The sequence below is a fragment of the Taeniopygia guttata genome, chromosome 5 (genome assembly GCF_048771995.1).
Source record: "Taeniopygia guttata chromosome 5, bTaeGut7.mat, whole genome shotgun sequence".
Taxonomy (NCBI): domain Eukaryota; kingdom Metazoa; phylum Chordata; class Aves; order Passeriformes; family Estrildidae; genus Taeniopygia; species Taeniopygia guttata.
In genome coordinates, this window is record NC_133030.1 from 57189490 (window position 1) to 57216754 (window position 27265).

Genomic DNA, 27265 nt, shown 5'->3' on the forward strand with positions numbered 1-27265 from the left:
ACTTCAGTTTAAAGGTTGGGGTGTTAAGTAGTCTTACTGAACACACACTTCTAAAAGGTAAAAATGTGTTTGGGAAACAGGGTCATGAAGCATAATTCAACCCTGGGAAATGCTATTTAGATCAGAGGCTTTCTGTCTTAGCTGCCCTGAGACAGAAAGAGGCCCAGTTCTTCCCCAGCCAAACAGTTTGCTGTCATTATTTCACACTGAGCCGTGTACAATGAATCACACAGCTCCTACACTCATCTGCACCCCGGGTCACCCAGTGGGGATTCCTCTGCTGCTGCCATTCAAGGCAAGATGCTATAATAAACCTTACTAATAATAACACTGTGCAGAGTACAAGGAAGCCATTTGTCTGGAAAAGGGTGAAAAAAAGTTTGGACAAGACAGTTTTGTCAGCTCTTACTCGCCTTTACTTGCTATCAAACCACCATAAGCTGTTTAGTGTTTGTTTTTTTCTTTTGGTTTTCTTTTTGTTGTGTCTGTTTTTGTTTAATATTAAGGCCTAATAATATCTTTTGGGAAACACACAAGAATATATTTAAAAGGCAAAAATAACCCATTTCTCCAAGGCATCCTCATCTTGACTGGAGTGTTTCTATAGGGCTTTAAACAGGGGAAAGCATACACTCCCCAAAGCTTGCAACCATGCATGTATTTCTCTGCTGATGCACACAGGGGCAGGAGAAGTTAGCATCTAAAAGCAGGGGCATTTTTGCTGCTTTATCTGCCAGGGCTCTGATCAGCTCCTGATATTTACACTAGTTCTGTTATTAAGGACAGAGTAGAATTGGGGTTAGAAGGGGTGCCAGGTCAGAACAAAGGTTTGCCATCTCTTCAGATGAGTTATTAAACCTGACCTTTTTTTTTTTTATTATTTATTTCTTGCTTTTGCCTAGATGACTACATGGGACCAGGGTGAAGACCCTGGACTTGTAATGTGGCAGCAAGTCCTGTATGTCCTTTAGTCCTGCCTGGCTGAGTGGGAGCTATGAAACAAGTCTCCATTAAGTGTTTCTAATTGAATTGGTCTGTAAGAGGAAGGCAACTCCTTCGCTGAAGCCTTTGGCCTCAGTCCCATTTGCTCCTTGCCCTCCATTCCCCAGCTCCCTGATCAGGAAAAGAGAGTCAGAGCACGGGGTCAAGAGCTGCCCACACAGTCCCTGCCCTGCGCTCCCCCATCCCTGCAGCTCCTGGCAGGGCAGCTTCCTTCTCCTCCAGCTCACAGCTCCAGAGAGGGGGGATGCTAAAGCAGCTAAAGAGGACAGCAGAGGGGGTGTTCTCCACTGATGGTCACACACTGCTCAAAATGCTGCATCTGCCCAGCTGGGCAGATCTGTGGAGAGCCAAGTGCTTTGCCCCAGCATTACTGGATCTTGCCTGGGCATGGAATTTCTTTTCATAGAGCTGCTCAGATTAAATTGTCCTGTGCAGCATCTTGCAGTGCTTTCCCTTGGTTTTTACTCAGAAGCATCTCATGCCAGTGTGAATCTGGAGCCAGTTCATTGCTTCAAAGGAACAACAGGTTTGCCTGAGAGCAGAATTGAGCCTCACCACAGACTATGAAAAATCTGGGATGTGTGAGGTTCCTGCACATTTATAAGTTGCATCACAAGGCTGGGCCTGATTATCTGTCCTTTCCTTCCAGCTCCAGAGGAAATAAGGAACAGCTTGATCCTTTAGGGCTGACAAGCCCCCTCAGCATAAGGCTGACCACAGAGACTGAGAAGTGGGTAAAGCCAGCTATTATGGCAGGCCCCAAAATAGCATCTGAGAGGAGGACATGTGGCCAGGCACTGCTGAGCACTGCCTGGGCTGGGCTGGGAGGGCAGCAGCCTCTTGCTTTGGCCCAGAATAGAGCAAATGCTCTGGGGCTGCTTGGGAAGAAGAAACGCTTTTCTTCCTGCCCTTACCAGGGAAAGGGGCACACTGTGGGTAGAGTTTTGTATTTACAAAAAAGATCACAAAGCTCAGAGTCCAACAGAGATTAACCAGCCAAAGTTTGTGAAACTGAACACGACAGGGTGCCCTCCTATTGGAAAGGAAGCTTTATTGTTTTCATTGTTATAATGAAGCATTAATTTCACTAGGTACCAGCCTGTTGTCCCTCCCAGCATCAAACTGGGAACTTTACTGAGCAGCTGGAAGCCACATGGCCCTGAGTGTTTTTTTTAGCAAAACACTTTCATATCTTACCTCTGGATCCTTCCTACACAGTTGATATCACTGATGGGGGGTCAGTCAGCTGCACCATGCTGCACCTCCTTCAATAAATAGCACTTTCCTTCCTCTTCAATGTATTTTTTAATTTTTGTTTTGCATTTTTTTTTTAATTTTGTAAATAAAAGCACAAAGAGACTCAAATACCCCTTGGACTGCCTGGTCTAGGAAACAGCACACCCTGTGCTTCCTTAAAGAAGCTTATCACTGCTTCCCCTGGCTCTACCCTGTCTTTGTACTTTGACCTTTTTCGAGTAAGGTCAGCTTTTCTGTTAGGCTGCATTTGTGCTTAGACTAATGCAATATTATTGTTATCACACAAATTTTTCTTCCTTTCTAACAGTGCAGTGTGGTGTGATGCTGATCTCTGATCTTCTCTGCACACATTGTTTTTAAAATCAAGTTAGAATGGACTTCCCCAGCAGCCACGTGTAACACTGAGGTGAACTGCTTCAACAAACAATCCTGGTGCTGGGCAACTTTTCCAGAGAAGCTCTTTCTGGCTTGAAACAGATCTGCAGTTGAACTTGGTCCAGTCAAGGCAGTCACAACTCGGTGGGTTCAGCTGCCTTCTCCTGCTTGACTTGTACAAGCAGATCCCACCCAGCTGGAATTTGGGTCCTTGCATAACAAAGCAGCAGCTGCTGCTGGTCTCCAGCACCTCATCTCACTGCTTGCCATGGAGGCTGTGTTCCCCCTGGCAAGCCTTGCTGCACAAGGTCAAGCATGGTCTCTCTGCTGGGTTGTTGGAACAGGGAAGAGCAGGGATTGTTATTGCTTTGTCTCTGGGCTCTGGAAGTGGGAGCTGCTGGTACATGATGAGACAAAGATCTGGAGAGCGAACACAAGAGTGGTTTGGGATTAAATCCATCTCTTTCTGTGAACTGGATGGGATTCTCACTCCTGTTACTGAGTATCAGCAAATGGCATTCATTTCTTCAGCAATATATGCTAATTGGAGCTTTTAAGTCATTAGCAGCTCAGTTTTATTACAGCTAGACACGGTGGGCACCGGGCTGACTGTCTGACTCTGCAAGTCGGTCCCAGCCATGATGGCTCTGCATATCAAGCACTAAAACATGGCTGCAGCTCAAAGCTCTTTGGTGGTTTTGCTTTTTTTTCTCTTTCTTTTTTTTTTTTTTTTATTTAGTTCTGATTATTAGTCTCTAAAGTTTTCTTTAATTAAAGCCAGATCCTGATGCTGTTACTTCTGTTGAATCGACCCAAACTCAGGGGGGTGACACAGGGAGTAAACAATGACACAGCTTGAATCTGGCCTGTGGAGATTATGAATTCCTTGGGTGTTGAGATTCTCATATCATTTGCCTGTGAAGTGTCATGAAGCTGTGTAAGCAATAAATAAATAAATATAATTTTTTATCATCCCTTTTAATGTTTATTGTCTTACAGACTTAGATAAAGCAGCATTTCTCTGTGTTGTAAGAGCAGCAATGTCCTGGGCTCTCAAGGAGTTACCCAGGCAATATTATGCACCTGATTTAGTTAATTAACAAAGGAGAAGCCACGTTGTGAGTGCTGCGTTTGCTTCCCACTGGCTTCTTCCATGCTGTGCCTATCAAAAGAGAACAGCAAACATGTGTAGAGAAATGAAAGAAGCCTCTTTGATTGTGTGGACTTCCTAATAAGTGGCACTTTGCATTTTGTAGATCAAGGTCTGGAAATAACACTGGCAGTAATTATGCACATGTGGCATGTCACCTTGATGCACTGGTGTGGAATTGAAGGGGAGAACAAATTTACATAACTAATCACTGACAAACAAGATAAAGTGATTGCTATTAGCAAGTTAACTTTTCTCTACAATTACCACCCTGTGCTATGTGAGATACTCCACCTAGTTATCTCTGTGAAGAACAAGGAGGGCCTGCTGTGCTTCAGATATCAGCACACTGCCTTCTTTTGTGGCAAATCATAGAATATCCTGTTAATTTACTTTTCATCCTTGGCTGTGAAACTTAGAATCATCCCCTGGGAGGAAGCAGAGAGAACAAGGCTCTTTCCCTCTGGTATATAAATAAATTGAGATTATGCACAAATACAAATTGCAAAACTTATTGATGGTCTTTAAAACTGGGCTCATTCAGAACACAACATATGGGGTCCCCATACAACAGGTTTTACATGAGGTTTGAAGCTGGATTATTTAATTATTTTCAGGTTTCGAGAGGACATATTTCCATGCTTGTCTTTTCAGCTACTAAGGCCAGAAACACTGTCTTTATCTGCAAGATTTTTCAGTCAGTGACTGGGATCTCAGATGTTGAGGTATTGGCATTAAATACTGTGGATGTCATAATTAAAACAGGGATCCCTTGCAGGATGTGCTTCTCTTTGTCACCTGGATGATTCCTGTCTCTGGCAAACACACATTTCTCTTTGAAAAGAAGGTGACATATGTTCTTGTGTCTGGATGTGGATGTGTGCAGCTCCTTAGATCATGGATAGGATTGCTGAGATGTTGTTCTGTCAACACTGACCTTCCTTTCCCCTTCCAGATGCTTCTTTGTGTCCCTGACTTTTCACAGTTACACTGTGAAGGGAAATGCTTTCCACCTGCCAACCAGCTTCTCCACTTAATGCATCCTACTTATCTCTTCCTGTGGTTCCCCTCCTTGGTTTTGCAGGTAGGACCCAGATGTGGCTATTCAGCAGACTAAGAGCTCAGAAAATTTTATTTTCAGGTCAGTGGCACCCTCATCTCTGGGTCACTGAACGATCAGTGATGTTGCTCTGTAGAGTGAATGGAGCTGGAATGAGTGCAAGGTGCTGCCCAAGTGGCTTGGCTCCATGGCCAGCTCTGGAGAGGTGCCTCTAATTCAGGGCTTTCCTGGTCTGCAGAGCTGGGACTGGGAGATTTTGATCTGTCTTATAAGGGTTAGAGGAGAAGTGAAGGTCTTTAGCATATCTTTTAGCGTAAAGATATGCTAAAGAACTTCATGGAGTCTTGGAACATTATGAAGTCTTTCTGAGTCTTTTTTATTGTTATTGTTTTTCTGGTTTTATTTTTAGCTCTGCTTAGAGAAACAGAACTTCCAGTCCCATTCTTTGAGAATAAAGAGTGTCGGGCCAAAAATATTTCATTAACTACATCTTTCTTCCTTCTATCTGGAATGGCCCTCAAAGAAAGGGAAACCAACTGTGGACAATTAGCATAGACTATGCCAGATAATTGGGAAAAAAAAACCAAAAAAACTAGAGTGAAAGAATAAATAGCAGTGATGAAGAAAAGGAACTTCTTGCTCCATAAAGACACACAGAAAAACCAGAGGATAATGCTAAGATAGCACAGATCTGCTGTGGCTTCAGCTGGTAACCTTGTAATTCCTTTTTTTCTGCTGGTTTCAGAGATGGGAGAGCTCTGGAGAGTTAAGGAAAGATCATTAACTTTTGATGAGTTTTCATGATCATTGCTGTGGGAAAAGCTTTATTTGTCTGTGGTAAGAAAAGAATGACTTGGGTTTATATCAAGTTTATGTCAGGAGACATTTTATCTTTATTGCGCATGGAGGAGAAGAAATGGGGTCTATATGGAGGACATACAGTGACAGTGATTTAAGTAATTCTCTCTGGAAATCACCCCCAGACTCTTGAATGAGCCACTTCCCAAAGCAGAAAAAAAAGGCAGCAAAGAAATAAGAGAATAGAAAGTCAGTGTGACATCTGTCTTGCATGTATGCTTATGTTTCACTTGCTGATCTGTGAGTTTTTCAGCCACAAAATGGCTAAATTTCAACAAGTTCAAATCATGCCTCGGATCATCCTATACAACGAGTTGTTTACCCACTCTACTACAGGCAAGTAATTTCAATATTGACAGATTGGCTAAAGCCCAAATTTGATATGCTGCTATTAGCATATTTTTACTGTTTCTGTGCTTACAAAGGAACCAGAATGTTCCATGGCAGTCAAGGCTAATAAGTATGCAAATCATGATCTGTGCTTATAGGCACGCTCTTTTTTTGGTACATGAATCATTATGCCAATTTGGCACTCCCCTTTCTGATCAGAGATAAACAGAGCTGCAGGGATTAGGGTGACAGATAATTTCTCCCAAAAACCCATCTTAAAAGGGTTTTAAAAGATGCAGAACTGTGTTTAATCCTCCTTGCTCTGCACAGTGGATTTGCTTGAGGAGAAACTACAGATGGAAGGGCCAGCATGGGGGTCTCTGTGCCAGAATATGTGAACCCACAAGGCTTTCTACTTTCTTCAGGTCACTTTTAAGTTTATATCTTCAACAGCTAAGAAGCAGCTTTATGTCCAACGATTTAAGGGTCTGAAAGGAGGTTTACAGTATTAAGGGATCTGTATGAACCAAGAGCATGCGAAACAAGATCTTAACACAACCATGTGTAGCATGCATATATTTCTCAAGCTTGCATATTCCATATCTGTGCTCTCTCTTCATTCATCACCATCTCACTGTGGTGATCAGACTTTCTTGGTAAATCCTACCTTTGGAGTATCCCCTACAAACCACTCTTCCTTTTATTGCCCGGCTCTGTCACAGGAACCTGTGTGACTTGAGCATCTCCATGTCTTCTAAGGGAAATGACACCACCTTTCCTGTTCATCTCCAGAGCTGCTTTTTAACTGTGGGGCCCCTCCTCCCCTCCTTCAAAACAGCACTTTGAGAGTGGACCTCTGAAAACCAGCCAGCCTTGTAGACATTACAGCAGTGGAAGTCACTGGAGTACATTAACAGACAAAATTATACTGAAGGGTACTAAAGAAGATCAAAAGGAAAACTTAAGTCTCTTTTAATGTTGCAGGTATTTCTTTCTCTCAGCCTCAGCCAGTCCATCTTTTCTTTAGCTCTTTATCTGCCCCGGGCTGCTCTCTACTTAGAGTAATAGCTGCTGTTTAAGTCCCACAGTATAACTCTTTTATCTCAACTAACACTCCTTTAAGAGCATCAGCAGAAGGGCTGCTAAGTGTCATCCCTGTTGAATCTAAATGGGAGTCTCTCCTGTATTTGAATATCAATGTGTTTGATCTTGAGTCAGACCACGTAGCTGATGGTTTGGGAGCTTCTCATATGTGCTGTTGCTGATAATTTCTTTTATAATTCTAGTCATTGTCTTCTCACTTGGAGAGCTCGAATGTGCACTTTGCTTTTCTGTTGCCTATTTTTGCATAGAAAAATAAAATGGCCTTATTTAATTATTTTCTTCTTTTTTTTTTTCCTGGTATAAAATGGCTTCATTTTCTTCTTTTTGGGTTTTTTTCACAGTCTTTTTGGGCCAGATGCAAGCCTTTTTTGCCAGCTTTGAAAGCCCTGTGAACTCACAGTGTAAAGCAACCTGGACTGCAATACATGAAGAAAGGCAAAAATAACCAGGAAGCCCTGAAATGAATGCCTGCACCCTTGGGAAATGCCTGCGCAGAAAATGCATCTTTAAAACCCCAATATATGTTCCAGCAGCAAGATTCTTACTGAACATCTGGCAAGACCATGTGCCATACCAGGACTGTGTGGGACCTTAATTGTCTGGTGTGGTTTGTTCAACTGGTGAGGGCCTCGTCTTGGATTTAGAAGCCCTGATCTCATTTTTCTGCTGTGTGACAGATGTACTGGGGCTAATAATATAATCTCTGTGGGCTCCATTTCTCTTCTTCAAAAGGGGTGAATTTTGTACTTGCCGTGAGAATAGGTAAAGAAATTAAAGCATTCAGAGATGACTTAAGGCAAAAAAAAAAAAAAAAAAAAAACTTTATGCTGGAAAATTTTTAAGCAAAAATAATGAAACCTGGGAGAAAATGGGGAAATTAGAGCTTTTAGAGAAGATATAGAAGAACTCATTGAGATAAATGAGGAAAAAGAAGAAGAGTTTTTAGAAGAGCAAAATATGTAAGAGTCCCCACTGCTACAGGAAAAAAAAAAAGGAAGAATGGATTCCATACTTCCTGAAGATTCCTAACTTACAAAACAGAGAGCACTCATGAGGTCATTGGTTTTCCAAGTGATAATTCAAATCCTGAGGTAAGTGCCAAGGCTTCTGATGAGAAATTGTATTTGATACTTAGGGTGTTAAGCACATGGTGAGCAACTTTCTGTCAAAGTGGAGCTTCTATTTCTGCCAAAGATCCACCTGTACAGAGAAACACATGGGCTCCATACCCATGGCAAAGTGACCCCTCTCAAGCTAAATGCTGAATGAAAAGACCACACTCTGTTGCCCTGGTTTTACATAGCATTTGAAATGTCAGTAGCAAACATCTGAGACTCCTGTGCAGAAAATCACAGTGTAATGGAGACGTTCTCAATTCTCCAGTGGGATCTTGCAGTATCTTCCCAAGGAGAGCAGGTAATGGAGTAGGAGGCATTATTTTATTTCAACAGGGAGAGGGAGCAGAGCTGATTATAAGAAGGTATCTTTTTAATAACAATGTGCCTGACACAGCAGTGCAGCCAGAATACACCTGCTTTGTGGGGATGTAGTAAAGTCACTAAGCTTTGCACAAAACCCACCCTAGATCTTCCACTTGCCCACATTCCTGATGGAGAAAACATGAGAGCTACATTTTTTTTGTAGCCAGAGAAACCATTTTGATAATTTAAGTTGACCACCTTCCTAAAAGAGGTAAAAGAACCAATCTCATAATGCCTCTCTTGGAAGCTCATCACTGTTATTTGTGTTACGTGTTTGAAAGACATGCACTTTAGCCTTCAATATATCAAGTACATGAGGATATATGATATCCCTAGATATGTTATTTAAACAGTTAATTAGCCTGGCAGGTCTTGTGTCTCTTTAGGAGAGTGACCTGGTCCAGCTTCATTTTCTAAGAACTGGCTCCCAACATGAGCTCCCAAAGGCTATCTGACACTTCCCCAGGCAGACCTTTGCAAAGGATGATCAAGAAAACATTTAACTTCAGATAGAGGTTAATTAAATGTATCTTGATGCTCTTGGGTGAGTGAGATGTATTATACTGAGAGATAGTTCTAAGTAATCCTGGAGATCTTTTCTGCCCCTTTTAAATTTTTCAACTTACTTGGTGAAATATGGAAAACAGGCTGGACCTAACTGTTCCAAAAAGGGCCTTGTGAGACCCATTTGCAAAACTGAAGTTGTCTTCTTACTCTTGTAACATATGCTATTGCATATCCCTACCATATATTTACTTAAATGGCTACAGCATTGCACTTGGAGCACTTCAGTTGTTTGCCACTGCTCCTAAATTGGTGTAAGGCAATCTACATATGACCTGCAGCCAGCAGAGTGAGTTGGAAGGCAGGCAGAGGCATTATACCAGCTTGATGGTAGTAGTGCCCATTTTCATGTTATTACCAGGTAGCACATGTTGTTGGCTTGTAGGTGGTTTGTTGTTGTTTTTAAAAATATTATTTTATTTATTGGACAAACAAATGACACAATCCTTTTCAACCCTTGTCAAGGGAAAGATTCTTCTCCCTTGAACGGAATCTTTCTGAGAATCACCATTCACCCCTCTTTGCTTTGATCTAGACCCTCATAAGGATTTTTTTGGTTGCTCTGCACTCTTAGTCTGGACAATACTGACTAAACAAAGTGAAACAAAGCACTACAAGCTTTGTTTTCAGCCATTCTAGTAACTAGGAAGGACTGGTAAACCATCATTACAATTCAGCTGCCATGCTGACTTTTGTTGTGACAACTTTTAGTTGTGAGAAATGTAGTAACTACATTAAAGAATGAGCTTTTTGCCCCAAAACAAAAGGTCAACTTTTCGCAGTTTTCCCATAGGAGCATCCAGGAATCTTCCCCACACAAGTCTTCTGTCTGTACACAGACTGTGGGATATTACTGTGCAAAGAATTCCTGATTCAGCAAAATATTCCTACATGCTCAACTTCACACATGCTTCAGGAAGTATTTGCTGTAGCAACAGAAAAATATTTGTTAGTTGAAGAAACTGTTAGCAAAATCAGGATAAAGGAGGACAAGATGTGTGAAAAGACAAAGCAAAATCACGGAAAAATAAATATTGCCTTGCTTGAATGGCAGCAGGCTTCTGTGGATGATGTATAGATACCGGATTGGGCACCTGCTCCAGAGGATCCAACGATGAGAAGCAATAAGTAACAGATCTGAGACCTCTTATGTGACAACCTCCTAAATTTACATGCAGAAAATGCCTGTTAGTAGCAGCATATGGTCCCCTGAGGCTCTATTGCTCCTCACAATTGCAGCTATTGCTGGTTGAACAGCACAAGGCAAAGAAAGGGAAAACATTCATTAGAAATGCCACTTCCAAGTGGCTATTGCTTGTTAAAGGTGTTTCTGTTAGTCTTACTGAAAGCATGCTTCAGAAAAGCTTTTAGAAGGCATTTTTGCAAACCAAAGTATATCTCTGTAAAAGCATGCAGTGCAACTTTAAATCTCAGCCAAGGCTGGCAACAATGCAGAAATGTACACAACACATTTAAAATGCAGGGAAAATACATCTTTTGGTAACATTCTTCTCTAGTTTGCTGGAAAAGGGATCTTCTTCGTTGTCTGTGATATGAGCAGCTGCTACCAGTTCATTTTAAGGCTTTTCAAATCCTTAGTCCTGGAATGTATTTTGTCATACATCCTTAATGACCTACAGCTTAGACAGAAATACAGAGCTGCCTCCAGCCCATTGGCCATGAAATCATTCTGTAGTAATTCCAATCTCTTATGGCCTTGTTAAATTGCCCAGGTAAAATCATTTGTCAGAGCTACCCAGGAATAAAATCCTTTTATGCACTTGTCAAGTGTCACCCACTTCTGATAATGACATTCAGTGTTCTGTTTTTCTCCAAACCCAAATTGGAAAACAAAGCCACCATCACCTTTAAAGATGGGAAATTACTGTAGTGAATTTTACAAGGGTTAAAATTCACACGGCTCATTGGTTCAGTTTAGTGTTTCCTTTCAGTGTGCTCTGGATCCAGATGTCCAGATCAAGAATATTTCATGTATTTTGAATAGGGCTCAACTGCAGAAGTTGGACTCTACATTTTCCTATTTACTCTTCATTTTACTGTAAAAAATTTGAGGCTGTGCCACTGTTATTTCTTGTTTACTTTATTTCCTCCTCTTTCCCATGTGGAAGGAGTGTAAAGAAATGGGAAAACAATTACATGCCAGAGCACATTTCTTGCCTAGTTAAAGCACTGAAAATCAGCGTGAGCTTTAGGCATGAGAGCAGTTGGATTTGAGGTAGAGAACCATTGCTCTAAATGGTGTCAGTGCTTGTTGAGCAATGAAGCTGCTCTGCTGCCACTCCTCCTCCAGGAGCAGCCTCCAGCTGCTCCTACCAGATCCAGCAATGACCAGGGAATCCTGATCAAGGAGATCCCAAATAATTTCACATCAGATGCTGTTCTAATATTTTATCTGAAAACTTCCTTCCCATTAAGGGGTTAAGGGGAAGCTTTGGAGATTTGTGCACATTCTTATCTTTAAACAAGGCTCATCTAATGAGAAGGCAAAATAGATAAAAGTGAAATGTCCATGTTCCTTCCCAAGCTGAAATTACAGCCTTGCCACAGTCAGTCTCCCACTGACTCTGCTGGACTTAGAACAGCAGCTGGGAGTGTTCAGCCACAGGTTTCAAAATCAGGTATATGCTTTCTCCAAAGACCTTTTGCCTGTAAAAGACTCAACGGTAGAAGTAAAACCCAAACACCAGTGCAACCACACACATCTGCAGCACATCTGTATTACCCAGCAGCCAGGGCAGGTGCACGATAGCCTCTTTCCATATGCCATGTTCCAAAACCACTGCAACTTTCATGTACAGCTCTCTAAAAAAAGAACAAAAAGCACACATGGGCTGAACACAAACAAGCTGAACACACCGCTCTTTGGCTGCTGCTGTCATGTGTTCCTGCCTTCACATAGCTCTGCCCTGTATTCAGGAAGTGTCTCATAAGTGGTTATCTTCCATTAGCTTGAAAACACTCATGAATTCAGGACTGCAAAACTCTCTTGGTGTAGTTAAGGGTAATTACTTCTTTACTGTCTTTTTCTCTTTCTTCTCCAACTAGAGAAACAAAGGAGACAAATTAATCACCAAGTTCTGCCACCTTTATTTGAGCTGAGCAGCTCTTTTGTCCCTGAATAGTCATCTGGATTCCTCCTGGCTGAATATACTTCTAAATTTGGAAAGAGGAACAGATGCAGGTGTGAAGTGCTTTGTATCAAGACTTGATAAAGGAAACAAAACCAAAATCTACTTGCCCTTAATTTGCTAGTCTGAAATTGTTAAGAGTACATAACTCATCCAACAGGATTTTTCTGCTGGGCATTGTCAGTAGTAAGATGTGTTTTAAATTATCTTTCACAAATCCACCAAGGCAACCCAATGCAGAACAGATTTGGTCTTTTTGTTGGGTTTTTTGACAGGTTGGTATCTCTTTTCTAAACTCACGATGATGAAAATAAGTTTGTGTGTATAGCTTGAGGGGAGGAAAGAACTGGAACTGTTGAATTCTCTGTAGTTTATCACCATTTCCAAAGCAGGGGCTGGCTTTCTCCCAATGTCATCTCCACCTTTCTAATCAGTGCTTAAAATGGTGCAAAGGAAAGCCAGGCTTCTCCCTGTAGCATTGCATGGAATCCAATGATGATTTTGGTGGTTTACATAGATTTTTCTGTCCTCAAAACTGGAAGAATTTTTTAACATTTCCCCAACAATTACCTAACCCACAGGTAACATTTTTCTACTAAAAGTGTAACCCTGGTAGAGCTATGCCTTTCCACAGATTTTCATGGATTACGCATTCACCTTGATCAACTTCCCTGTTCCTCCCTCAAAATGCATTACAAAAAACGGGAAAAAAAATGTTCCCAGATAATTTGTAGGAGCGCATTATGCTTGCTCAGTGCTGCCTAACAATTAGTGTCACTTGGCATGTTACTGTCTTTTTCCTTCTAGAAGCAAATTCAATAGCTGTTTCAACAGAACGGGGGTGGTTTTGGCAGCTCTGTGACCCAGATACAAGCCTCAGTTTGAATGTATTTTCAGCCTTGCTATCTTGGCTTATCTCGAGTTGGGGATCTGAAGCTCTCTGTGAGCATCCAGCTGCAGTGGAGTTGGGCAGCTGGAGTCCTGGCTGCTCGCTTAGGGCCAAGCTGCATTGCAAATGCCCTTGGCAGCTGCTCAAGGCAGGCAGGGGAGGAGAGGAGGCAGCAGTACTTGGTTAAGCAGATACTGGAAATGAGGAGGAAAAGAAGGCTTTGCTGCACCTGAGCTGGGGAGATGCTTGTTTTTGTGGAGGCGGGGTCATCTAAATAAAAGGGTTTGGGTTTGGCTTGCTTTGAGGCCCCTCTTAGCTCAGCAGAGCGCAGAGCGAAGAGGCACAACAGAAATCTGCAAAAGCTCGCATGGATTAAGGGGGGTGTAAACAGGGGGATTCACACCATCCTGCTTTCATCACCTGTTAGCCTGGGGAATGGCAGTGTCCTGTCAGAAAGTGATTTAGAACAGGGCTGGATGCTGCCCTGGATGTCTGCACTCTGCTGTCTCCACAAAGGGCTCCACAGGGACATGAGCCAGCAAGTCAAGTGCCTCTAATGGGACAATGCATTCATTTTCCTGCCTCTACTGCTGCTGCTGCCAAGGATGTGCCAGCATGCCACACAGCCAGCCTCATCCTCTCCCTGGCTTGCTCATTATACTGAATTTTATAGGCTGGCAGAAAGGTGCCTGTGCCAGCTTGTTGTCACCTAAGAAAGCTCCTGTTGTTGTGGGGAGTTTCTGACAGCTTCATTTGGGCAGCTTTGTTTTTTCTCTGTGCCTTAATAGCAGCACAAATGGGTGGAAACTAGACCAGCTATCCAACCTCCAGCATATGATCTCAGATAAGCCAGTTCTGCTAACATTCCCCCTGCATTTTGTGATCACCTCAGGAGGTGGGGGTTGGCATGGCTCAGCATCACCTGCTTGCTCCTCACTGTGCTGTGGATTGGGTCCAGCAAAGCTGGGGAGGAATCTTAGCAGGTAACAACAATGCAAACAGATTGAGAGGATGACTGTGGAGCTGGAAAACATACCAGTTATCTCTAAATCCAAACATCTTCCTCTAAACATATCAGTCACAATAACTGGACCAAGAAATAACTGTGGTGGTTCTCAAACCAGGTGGAGCTGCTTCCAACCTGTTAAAACTTTGTTTACCTTGATTACTGCAGTGCAGAGAGGTGAGAAATTAGCCAGTTAAGAGACATGCATATCATGCAAACCATAAACAACACTTGTGCCTAGTCATATCTCCTAACTGATGAATTCAAATGACAGAATGAATAAATGGAGTTTCCAAAATTCTTAAGCAGAAATTTTCTGTGCTTATCTTCTTCTTGTTTAGGCAAATGGGGAGAAATAAATCAATGAAGTGTCCACTTGTGATGCACAAAATTGTTTAATCCCAGAAATGGAGCTGTTGTAAAGAGAAAATGGTCCAGTCAGTTTAAACAGAATATTAATTATGCATATGGTTGATAACAGATAACACATGCATATATATGCATCCTGGGCACTCTTTTCCAGCTACAGGTTGCTATCACATTTCCCTAAGCCTGTGACACCAACTTCCATGCCCTCCCTTTTCTCTGTCTGTGTCAAGCACATGACTGGATTCATTCATTTAAAGTGAAGAAGGATTAAGATGCTCAAAGTGAAGCATGTCCTTCAGGGGTTTGCTGGACAAAGGCCAGAGATGCGAAATGTTGCTCCTGTCTTATCACATACATGAGACATCCACTAATAAACAAATAAAACAGGCTCTGTCATGTGCTAATGGCATTTTCCCCCCAACTTTGCTAACCTACATGTTATCCAGTGCAGACATTTTAGGATGCCAACAAGGAGAAAACTTCATTAAAGGGGTCAACATTTTGGTATTCATTTCATTCCAAAATTACAACTTTAAGAATGATTTCCCCTTGAATCTTGGTTTTGTGTGTGTCTTGGCACCTACAATGGCACCATTTGTAGAGCCCTGAGAGGAGCAGAAGTGCTGACACACAGAGCTTCACTCCAGCTATGGGAAAGTGCCATTATAATAAACTCCAGGGATTCTCTTCAGTGCTGGTAAAATTATGTGTTTTCCCCCACAATCTGAAAAATAGCTCTGGGGCTGAATTTTTGCCCCAACCCTTACTTTTCACTTCACATGCACTAAAAAATAAATATATATTTTTAACTGCAATCCTCTGCTGAAACTTGTACAAACAGCCGTTAACAAAATAATATGTTTCTCCTAATTTATGCAAAGAATGGAAAAGCACTTGCACTAACACTACAGATGGCTGTGCCCTGTCTGTAGCAGCCATGTAAACACTTTGGTGGAGATGTGAAGCTTCTGTGGTCTTATAACACAATTACATCACCTACCAGCTCTAATGGTCTGAAAACAATGGCCCTGCCACTCTGAGAGAGCTGAAAGAGCCTGATGGACAAACTATTCCTGTTATGTTGCTGTTATGTTTTCCAGAGCACTTGAGAAATCAATGATGCATGAGCCTGGCTAATGCTGAGAAAAGCTGCTGAAAAATCTATATAGATTGTGTGTTGAACAACCCTGTTTTCCCAGCATGTCAGGCACATCCTGCACCACAAAATATCACTAATATTAGCTGCTGCACCTGGTTAAAAATAATCAGCTGTGAAGATGGACAAGAGGTTGTGTCCACATTGAGTGGGAGGGATGGCAGTGTGATCAACAAACAGGGATCTTTCCCCTGGGTCAATAAGTTTTGGATAAAACTATGAGCTCTCAGGAGCTGCCTGTGTCCATCAATCCCATCCTCAAAGGCTGTCCTGGTGGAGAGCACAGTGGACCATTCAAATCTACAGAAAACAGGGTTGCAAAACACAGCCAAAACACAGCAGCCATCCAAAACACATGGGGCTGACCAGATTAGCCAGGTCCTCTGTGAAATGGCTCTTCTTGCTATTTATTCCTCTTAGGTGGCAACTCAAACAGCTTTCTTCTGATGCTTAAACAGTAATGTAAGAAAAAGATCCACTGAAAATAACCACCACAGCCCCAAAGAGCTGAAAAGACCCCATTATCCTGCAGTATTTGAACAAACACCTTCCCACCTCTAAAACATTTGGTTGCATTGAGTGTCACAGCATCTTGGGTGTTTGCATGTATCTCTGGCAGGCTCAGCATCTCAGCAGTGTTCCTTTCTCTCACTTGAGCAGATACCTTCTCTCACTTCAGCGTATTTCACTGGATGGGAAAGATCAGTGTCATATAAAACATCTGCAGAGTGGGTGAGTCACTGGTAAACCCTATCTCAGCCCCCTCCTCCTGCAGTTTGGAGCATACACTGCATATTCTGTAAATAAGGAGCTTACTTCTGCACAGAGAAGAAGGGGTCTGATGAATGGCAAAGAGATATAAACTGTAGAAAGGTAACCCTAGAAACTGCACTGGGATCTTTTCTCCTGTAAATAATGTGGTTTTAACTTGAGGATGAACATCCAAGTGATGCTGAAGCATGTCACAGTGAAGTTCCTTGCTGTGTTACCTTGATGGACTCCTCACAGCAGAGAAATCCAGGCTGTGCAATGGCTTTTGATGGAAATGCTGAACTGAAACACTGAAGAGTTCCCCTCTGTTGAAAACTGCTTTTCAGAAAAGAGCCAAAAAATCTTGGACTAAAACAGAGACCCTGTGGTACTTTCTGCTCTGAGCCAGCTGTTTGTCAGAGTTTGTGACAACAGCCTGAGTGCATGATCTGTCCAGATCTCACACCCCCCACCAATCCCTTTCCTCAATTGTTTATTAATCTTTTTTGCGAGGTTCTTCCTAGTTATAAGCTCCAGCTCTGCCTTCCCATCAATTCCACTTAAGAACCAGACTAGTTGTTTGGACAATTAATAGCCCAGTAAGTGAAGGGGCCTTTCACCTCTGGGTTGGAAGTTCAGACCCAAAGCACAGCAATAGTCTGGGGAAGCCATTAGCAGTAGATGGCTCATCTGCAGCCAGCTGACATGTGCTGGGTACCCCCTCACTCCCCTTCTTGCTGCACAAGGCATCCAGCTCCCACCTCCTCTGAGCTCCCATGGTTACAGGGACAGACTGATCCAGACAGGGGAAAGGCTCCTCACCCCTTCCAGGCTCCATAGCACAGTTTCCCAGTGCTGGGGGTGACACCAGCTTGTCCCAGTCCTGTGCTTGAGACAAACCCTATGAGGTCAGTGAGAATCTGCAGGCCAGAAAGACTCACCTTGGCTCATGTCCAGCAAGGCTCTGCTCGAGGTGGATGGACAGAGTCAAGGTATCAGCTTGCCCAGCCCACCTTGGACAAATAAAAAAAGTTTTTCACTCATATTCAGATTGAGGTCTTATTTCTTACATAGCTTAAGTTACATTCTAGCCTGAAATTATTTATTCTCTGTGACCCAAATTAATGTCGTTTTTTCTTATCTATATCAGGATGAATGCAGAGAAAATTCAGAGCTGCAGGAAGTTGTTGGATTCACAGTACTGGAAAAAGAAGTTTCCCTGCCCCACACACAGCTACCTGAAGGACCATGCAGAGGCAAGCAGCTCTTTTCTGCCCCTAGCCAGGGCTGGGAACCCTGCTCATTCCACCCCCTGAGCCTGTTCATGTATGCACTGCCTGCAGATGCTGCAAACAACATCTTGCCATTCTATTCCTGCACCTACAATGTTGCACACATGACAATGCAATAAAAAATTCAATCATCATCTCAAAGTCCAATTCACATTCAAAATGCATTTCCATTCTGCCCTCTGCCCTCCACACAGATGACTCCAAGTGGATGCAGGAAGCTTGCACCTGTATTTCATGAGAACTTGCTCCCCTCAACGCTCTGCTGACTTTGCAGAGATGCAAAAAAATGCCCAAAAAGCTCCTGGTAAGATATACTTTTCGTTGTATGGGCTACCTGTGCATGTGGGAGTCAAACCCACATAATCCCAAGTTCCCTCTGCACCCCCATGCCTGAGTTAGAGACCTTGCAGCAGAAACAATGCAGGTTTTCCTCAGCTGGCAGAGCAGTTCTTTAGAGCAAACCTGTCATCACCAGTGTCCTGAGCTGGTACTGTGGATGGTGACAAGCATGGAGAGGTTAAGATGAGGACATCCATTTCATTCTGTCTCTGGTACAAGGACAATAACCACTGGTCAAAGGGGAGGCAGGCACTTCTGCATGGTGGCATCTCTAAACGCTGCAGCTAAATCCGACTGGGCTCATGAGTCAGATGTCCTACTAGCACGGCAGCAGTCAAATATCTGAACTGCAGCCTACAAAGAGTCCTTTCTTTCTATTTTAAGAGCTGTGTGAACAGAACTAGAATACTGCAGCTATTTTCCATTATGATTTATCTCTCTTAGATACTTAAGAGTCCGTTCTGACCGTGCAGCAAAATCTCAGGCTTGAACAAATCCTCTTTGCACGATCAGCGACTTCTGGTGAGAAATCCCAAAGCAAGGAAAACGTGTGAAAAGAGGACAGAAGTTGGTGGTGAGGACAGAGAGGAAGGAAAAGGGAAGGTAGAGAAATAAATGCAGGCAATGATATGTTCAAACTCATCATTGGAAAGGAAAGAAGATATCAAGAAGTGCAATCACAGACGTGAAAAGAAAGCTAGAGGCTATTTGAGCCATCCGAAAAAATACCGGGTGTCATAAAGCTCTATAAACGAGATTGAAACAAATGACAAAGTGACTTCCAAAAAAGCTCATGGTGCTCTTTAGATCAGCTGGATGTGACATATCCAGCCCCAATAGCAGGGTGTCTCTGGCCACTAAGAGAAAGAAGTTTCAGGTCAAACCCAAAAGTCTCTTTGGTGAAATCTCCCTTCCAGGGCAGTGGTTCTGCTCCCCTCAGAGTTAAATGTCTCCTGGCTCTACCAGAAATTGCACCAGCCTGCAAGGGAGGTCTCCCCCAACCTCAGTCTGACTCCAGAACTTTTCTGATTCTGTTACAGAAAGAACCTTTTTTTCCTCCAGCTAGGCTGAAAACCAACAGGTCTCTCTTTTCCTAACCTCCAAATTTTATGAACTCACTTAAGAAGTTCAGAGTCTCTAATGCTGTTTCCTGAGGCAGGGTATTTAATTCTGCAGTAGAACAGTCTTTTGAAAAAGATACTGTCTGCTGAAAAATGACCCATTCTGCTTTAAAAGCAGGAAATAAAACTTCAGGTGTCAAATCATGGTACTTTCATTCAGTGAAACAAGACAGCACATTTCAAAAGATTCACAATAAAGCCCAGCAAATAACTTTTTTCCTCAGAATTTGCCCATAATTGACTGAATTCTAGCAGAGAAAAGGGATAATGAGAGGCTGCTCATCTCTTGACCCAGGCTAGCAGCAGTGCTGTAGGGCTGTATCTAGAGAGCAAATTGCACCAGCTCTGTCCCTCCAGAGCAGGGTTTTAAGTGTTCAACTCTTGCAGCTATCCCACTGCTGGAGCATGCCCATGGAACCTTGTTCCAAATTTTTCAGCCTGTCACTTGCCCCTGAGAGAACATTTCTTGTTTATGTTTCAAATAAAAAGTTACCTTTTTTCCCCCCTCCCAATGAATTCACCAACACAAACATCCTCAGTGCAGGATTTCTAACACTGACAGTACTGTACATCTTTCTCTCTCCAGGGTGTAGCTCTCTTCTTTGTAATAAACCAGGTCTGCCACAGTGGGAAAATTCTCAGCCTTACCTTCTACACAGCAGCTCTCTTTTTGCTTGGGAAGCAATAGAGAAATACACTGGAAACTGTTCCCATTCTCTGTACTTATTTTATTATTCAGACAAATATGAATCACTAATCAGCATCTAGCTTAAATCACCACAAACTTCCTGACTAGCTTGCTTTGTCTTTTCTCTAGGCAGCCAGCCCAGCTGGTTCCCATAGGTACTAGCAAAATAAAACCCTGAGAGACAGAGATCTAACATTTGATTTTTGCAAGCAGAAGCTTCTGGTATTGCAGCCCAATAAAGCATCAATCAGTGCCCAGCAATGTTCCTTTTTTCTGCTGCATCAGCCCAGCCCCTCCCTGACCTGCAATCCCACCAGAGGGTAGGAACCTCATTGAAATATTAACCAAAATAAAAACCATTCCCATCAATACACACTGTTACTGTGAGTTATAATTTTGTTCATTCATTATTATGCACAGTGACAGCCAAAGCCCAGTGTGAATAAAGGGCTGTGGTGCCAGTCTTCAAGGCTATCCTTTTCCACGTGGTTTTTGTGCTCAGGCAGCATGGAAAGAGAGGACCACATCAGCAGGGAGAGCTCTACTGGCAGTAATGGCTCTCCTCAAGCTCTTCATTCCTTGTGCTCAAAGAGATGTTATTGCCACCTGTACTGCACGTTTAGGGCTTTCTTTGCTTCCTTCTTTAGGTCATATTTAGAGAAAATGTTGGTTCCCAATCCAGAAATGGTGCACAAGTCTCTGAAATGCATTCACCTGGCTTGTCTCAGGGGATGCAGCATTGCTCTAAGGGCAGAATGTCACTGGTGTCATGGAACACATCAGCACCACCTCATTTTGTACGTGACAGAGAAAAAAAATCTCGTCTGGGATGATACTTTCTGGTAGAACCAGGTATTTAAGGTATTATTTGTTCATCTCAGGGACCAAACCACCTCTGAGAGAGGAGATTGACCATGGGCCAGATGACAATAATCTCTTCCTGCTCATCCCGATTTTCCTACTGAGCCAGCCTGAAAGCAGTGCCCAGAAAATGATGGCTACCAAGCCTGGATGGGAACCAGACAAAAAGGGATCCAGAATAGTCTGCTGCCACACATGACATGCAGACAGTGCAGCCTTAGTGAGACAGCAACGCTTCAGCTGTGTCCCTTGACAAGTGATAAATACCCATAAATGCAAGCACAAGCAGCAGCCCCCAGGGCTTTTGCATGCAGCCTGACAAGCTGCTTAGCACCATTTTGGGTCTCCTTTTGGCCTTTGCCAGACAGGGGGAACTAAGCATGTTTAGGCACCAAAGAGATGCTTGTCATGCTCAGTGTGGTACGTGCTGCTGGAGCTTGTCTGCACCTGGATCCAGGAGAGGAGGTTGCAGTGCAGTTGCTCCAGGACTGCTGTGGGTTTTCTTTATTTGAGCAAAACTACCAGGAAGCTGCAGACTGAGTCACCCTCTGCATGGCAGAACCTATAAAATGTCAGAGATTATTGCTACTGGGAATCTTCTGCATAAACACCACAGAGGAAAAAGTAGGAGCAGAGTTCCAAGTCTTTATGCAGCAAAACACAGACAAGCAAAACTGAATGATCCAGAGGGGCCCTGCAGCCTCCTGCACTTCAGCTGAAGCTTCACAGGACCAGGAAAACAGAACAATGCAGCTCAGGTGGTGTGATAAAAATGCTGATGTCTGCTGGGAGAGACTTGCAGTGGTGGCAGGAGTGGCCTCCCAGCAGGTATAGCTCACCGGAGAGATACATTGCTCCCTCCAAGCTGTGTAAAAGTTCCACCTTCAAACCAAGAACAAGTAAGAAACCTGACCCATCTGGCTCCCATCCTACTTTCTTATACTTCTGTGCTGACAGTGTTAATGTCCTGAATGTTCTGGATGTTTTCCACAGCCTTTGTTTGGCCAGACTGTTCCATTAGTTACCTTTGCTACCATCTTAATGAAATGCAATCTTGCCATTCATTTTAAAGTGTTAAGGACAAACACAGGGAGAAAGAAATACAAATGGAAGAATAAAAGGGCAATCATATGGTTATGCATAGGAGTTCTGATGTTCTTTTTAAAAAGAGACATGTATAATGCAATTTATTTCACTGAATACAAATAGCTATGCTTTTGGGTGCAAAACAAAGCCAGGCTTTGGATGGAGCACTGGGCTGGGAGTCAGACTTGTCTTTGCCCTGCAGGGTGCTGCTGACTTGCTGCATGAGCTCAGGCGTGTCTCTCACAGCCCAGGGCTGCAGCAGCATTTGAGCATCGCTCTGCTGAGCCCTGCCATGCCAAAATGTCACCGTGGTCTTGCAGCCAAGTCCTGATGGTTCCAGCAGAGGCAGATTCCCTCACCCTCAGCATCTGCCTCCCTCCTCTGCCAGGGGTCTGTGTCTCGAGCAGGGGTGATGGAGACTGTACTGCTGATGGAGACTGTGCTGCTTATGAAGCCCCAGACAGAGGATCCACAACCCAACCTCCCATCCAGCTTCGGGGCAGCTTTGACAGCAGCTGAGGGGAGCAAGTGGCAGAAGCTGGCAAAACCTCAGGTGGCTGCAACTTCCTTTGCTAAAGCCCATCTTTAGAAACCATCAGCAGAGACATCAAAAGTGGCAGAGCCAAGACTTCATCCCTAAGCAGCATGCAGGGCTCAGGCCCTTGAGGACCAGGGTTTGAAAGACATTTAAGACCCTTAGGAATGAATGTAACTACTTCCAAAGTGTATTTCACAAAATGGTCCTGAAACAGGATGAAGCTGCAAATGATATAAAATTTAAGCAGCATGAGGTGTTACAAGGCCTAAGCAGCTTTCAAAAGGTGACATCTGTCCATTCACCTGTGCTGTGTGTGCTCTCAGAATCAGCTTGAGGGTACCCTGGTCCCATTTGTGCAGCGCTGTAACAGCAAGTTCTATAGTACTGTCTTGAGAGTCCAGGTTTGCACCTTCCCAGCCCTTCTCCCATCCCCAAAATCTTATCAAGAACTTTTACCGAGGAGGACACTTTGGTCATTTGGTGCAGGACACTGGGAAAACACTAAGCCTTTTCAAGATACACCACAAACAAATATTTTTGTTCTCACAGTGATCAAGCCATTTGGGAAAACACTTTGCCACTCACCTTCTGGAATGCAGATGTCTGATCATCTGTTTAATTTACAAGCTTGTTTATCATAAACTTACAAAAGATTTTTTCACAAGCAAAGGAGCAGAATCATTAGATGTTTCAATAATCACTTCACGAGAGAAAAAAACAAGTGTGGCACAAAGGCTTTCTCTGTGATTGAAGAAGAAAGATGTAAAAAAACGTGTTAGTAGTTCTTGAAGAGTTGAGGCAATCTCTTGGAGTCTAATTAGCTGAAAATAAGCCCTTTCTTTGACTTCTAAGTCAGAAGAAATGCAAAAGGAAGAGCTATCTACTCAAGATCACAAATGGGATAGAAGTAATGCTGTGTATCTATTCCTTGGAGCATTCTGGATTATGCACAGTTCTTCAAGACCCAAACAAATCTGCATTTTTTTGGCCTTTAGCAAGATAAATTATTAGATGGTGAATTCTGCACATTCTATCCTGAAGTAAAATATCTATGTGTCTTAAGAGTGTCTTATTTTCACAGCTAAAATGAAGATTCAGGTCCAATCAGCACAGATAGGTTTTTCAGCTGGAGCCAGTGCTAAAAGAATGTTTAAATTCTTCATGTGATTGTAGAAAATACCTAGAAAAACTGCTCTTCGGTAAAAGTGTCAGGTTTCAGCACAAACCATGACACAGCAATAAAAATTCGTCTTCATTAGTCTTTTTTTTTTCTGCCAGACAGCACACAATGAGTACTTTATAACCCCAAGCTGTGCAGAATTAACATGACACTAAAAGCTCTATTTGTTCAAGGAAGAGGCACAGGACTGAGGGCCCAGAATTGGCAAATTTGACTTCCGTGGTTAATTGTTTTTTCCACTGTGTGTTATCACAGCGATTGAAAGCCCTGGATAATTGGTTCCTACGATGGGGCTGTTACCCTGCTCAACACAGCCTTCCCCTCCATCAGCTTCAGCACCCAGCTGCACACCTGTGCCTGTTCCCATCCAAGCTCTGCCCTGAGAAGAGCAGCTCCCCATCCATCCCAGCTCGTTCCCAGCTGTTCTCCCGGGTGGTTCTGAAGGTCGGTGCAGCTGCTGGGTGGGCGCTGAGCCAGGGGAAGCCTCTGCTCCCCATCCCTGCAGCTCCTGAAGATGGGGCCAGGACACCACTCAAACCTGTGTGGGCCCGCAGCAAACCTTGCAAGGGTTTGCTCCCAAGGTCAGGGGAGATTCAGGCTCTGGAAGGAGCCCAGGAGCAAGTTTGACATGGGCACATGGGGGTTTGTGTGCCTTCTGAGCTTCCTGGTACCCTGCAGCACGTGCACTGTGCCAGCTCCCAGCAGCGGGCAGGCTCGGGAACAAAATGGAAATTACTCTTGGATAAATTATTCAAATAATTGTTTCTATTTAAAGGGACTTTATGGACTTCGCAGTTAAATAAAATATGAAAGTGGCATGATGAAACATGTAAGCCCCCTCACCCAAACTGGGTGGGAGCAGGGGAGCAGGGCTCAGTTTAACATCCTCCCTTTGCTGACAGTTATGGGCCAGACACCAAACTCTGTAGTCTTGCTCCAGGCAAAATGCTATATTTTATCTTTTTTTCCTTTATAAAAGCAGCATAATGAGGGTCTGTAGAGGAATATCAGCAGCCTCCTGCTAGCTGTTGATTTGGGGCTTAGTCTGCTGTAAGATGTTTCAAATACTGATAAAGGAATTGTGTGTACCAGGATGACAATGACGGGGCACCTCAAACAACATGTTCTCACTTGGTTCCTGGCATGGTCCAGCCTGCCCCAGAAATGCTCTCCCAGCCTTGCCCAGCCACAATTTGGGTCTTCAAAATGGGAGACATCCCACAGAATCACAGAAAATCCTGAGCTGGAAAGGACTCACAAGGATCAATGCAGTCCAACTTCTGGCCTTGCATGTGACACCCAAAAAATCACACCATGTGTCTGAGAACATTGTCCAAACACTCCTTGAGCTCTGTCAGGGTTCGTGCTGCACTAAGTGGAACTATATTTTGGAGACAAAAGTAATTAAAAGCATGGGTTTCAGCTATACTATTTTCTAAAATCCAGAGAAGAGGCTTCAACCTATTTAAAGAAACAGCCCTCACCTCTCCACCCATCAACTCTTCACATGTAAAAGGGAAATAAGAATATATTTTCTTTCTGTCTCCAGCCTATCTGCTGTCCTGCCACGTGAAGATCTATAATCTTGTACACCACCCAGTCTCTCTTGCAGCTGGGGGACATTTCTGCAGTTTTATCAGCACTATGTCTAATTCCACATGGCCCAGTTTTCACATATGTGTCTGGCTTGGCTCTGGTTCATTCTTTGTACACAAGCATTAGCTAAACTGCTGGTGGTTTTCTTTCAAATCCTATTTATACTTCCCTCTCACTAACTCTCTAAGCAGAATGGGTTTTTTTGGTTGTGTGGGTTTTTTTTATAGGGCAATTTATATCAACACCCCACCCTCCCATAAATATTGTTGTTATCTGTGATTAAAAGAATATGTCTCAGTCTGGTACATCCAATGCTATTGCAGAGTTATTTCCTAATTGTTCTTTTGCAGCAGAGCGGAGAATTGGATTTTAAATACGAGCTTTGTTTTGTAGGTCATGGGGTGAAATTGGTCAGCAAATCTCGGTTAACAAAATCAGTTGGTTTTTGTTATTGTGTTGGATTAGACAGATTTATTTCTTTATCTCTTATAGGACAACTCTTATCTCCAAGCATAGCTACTTGGTTCAAGTTGTAGATCACCTCTTTCACATATCCAAAGCTTGCTCCTCAGACACCCTGAGAATTGCAAATATTCTGATGTGGCCTTGTGCTGCAACTTTATGTTCCTCAACTCTTCCCTATTCAAGCATTTTAAAAGCTGCAGGTCAGATCTCAATATTACTTCTAAAAATTGGAACTGACAATTTTCTAATAAATATGCAGTGGATGTTAAATATCTTCCTTGCAGATAAACTACAAAATCAGAGTCTGTGGCATCAGGAATTCACACAGAAAAAGTTGCAAAGGTTTGAGAGCCATGCCCTGACATAGTTAGGACAGCCAGGGAGCAGGATAGCATCTCCTGGGGTCATAGACCTGTTCCTGACTATGAGTATGCCAATTTCTGCCCAATTTTCCATTCAGGGCCACTGTGTGAGACCTTTTTAAAGGACCCACAAAATCCAAACACCAAATTTTTGGCTGTACCAAAATTAACATCTCCTTAGCATCAAATTCCTTCATCTGTAATTGGCTGTGCTCCTCTTGGGTGATGAATTTGCCCTGCAACCAAATTTACCCACTGCTGTGGACTGTTTGATGTTCTGTCACCCATCGGCTTTGTGCAGAAGGGGCAGAACCAACCCTAGATGTGAAACTACAGTGTTTGCTCCCCTTTTTAGATTTTTCTCCTCTGCTCTTGGCACAAATTTGAATTTTAATTCAGAGTGCCTCAGTCTGGAGGCCTAAATCTCTACATCTAGTTGATGGAGATGGGCATTTTTTTCTGGAAATTTTGCCAGGGCCCCACCAATTGCCCTAAGCTGTGCATGTCTCCCACAAGACTGCTGCACATCTCAGCTCTCCAATTGGAGACAGCAGGCAGGAGCAGAGCTGTATTCCTGAACAACTAAAGGCTCAAAGATCATTGTAGAAAGTCTCCTGTTTTCTGCAGCAACAGGATCAAAGGATGCAAGGGAAGGCACTTCCTAGGGGCCAGAGGGACTCGGCTGAGTGCAAGCCGGGAAGGAAGGATGCAGTGGGCAGAGAGAGAGATGGGGCTATAAATCCTTTTTATCTCTGCTCTGCCTTACTGAGTGTCTGTGCCGTTTCTCTATTTTAGAAAGCAAGCATTTAGTTTATGTGCAGTAAAGCCTGGCTTTCCAGAGCTGAAAGGCTGATCCTGATCCCCCACAGGAAGGAAAGCCCTGGGCCTGTTTGCTATGAGCCCCTGGCCACCCCAGCATTCACTCTGCATGATCCATGGTGGCCTTGGGGTCTGAACACATCCCCTGAAAATTTCCTGGAGGCAGACTGGCAGTTGGCATGTCCCTCACAGGGAAAAACACAGGGATGTCTGGAGAACTGGCAGCTGCCATTAGAACTGTGTGAGGTGGGCAGAAAGACAAGCAGGAGCTTCACGCTCTCCAGCCACATTGAGGAGTAGAGCTACCCTCCCTCTCCTCACAAGTAACTGAAGTAAAATTGGAGATATCTACTCTTTCAGAAAATCCAGGGAGATGGGAGAAGTACCCCAGCTGTGCTGTGTCTGAAGGCAACAGCAA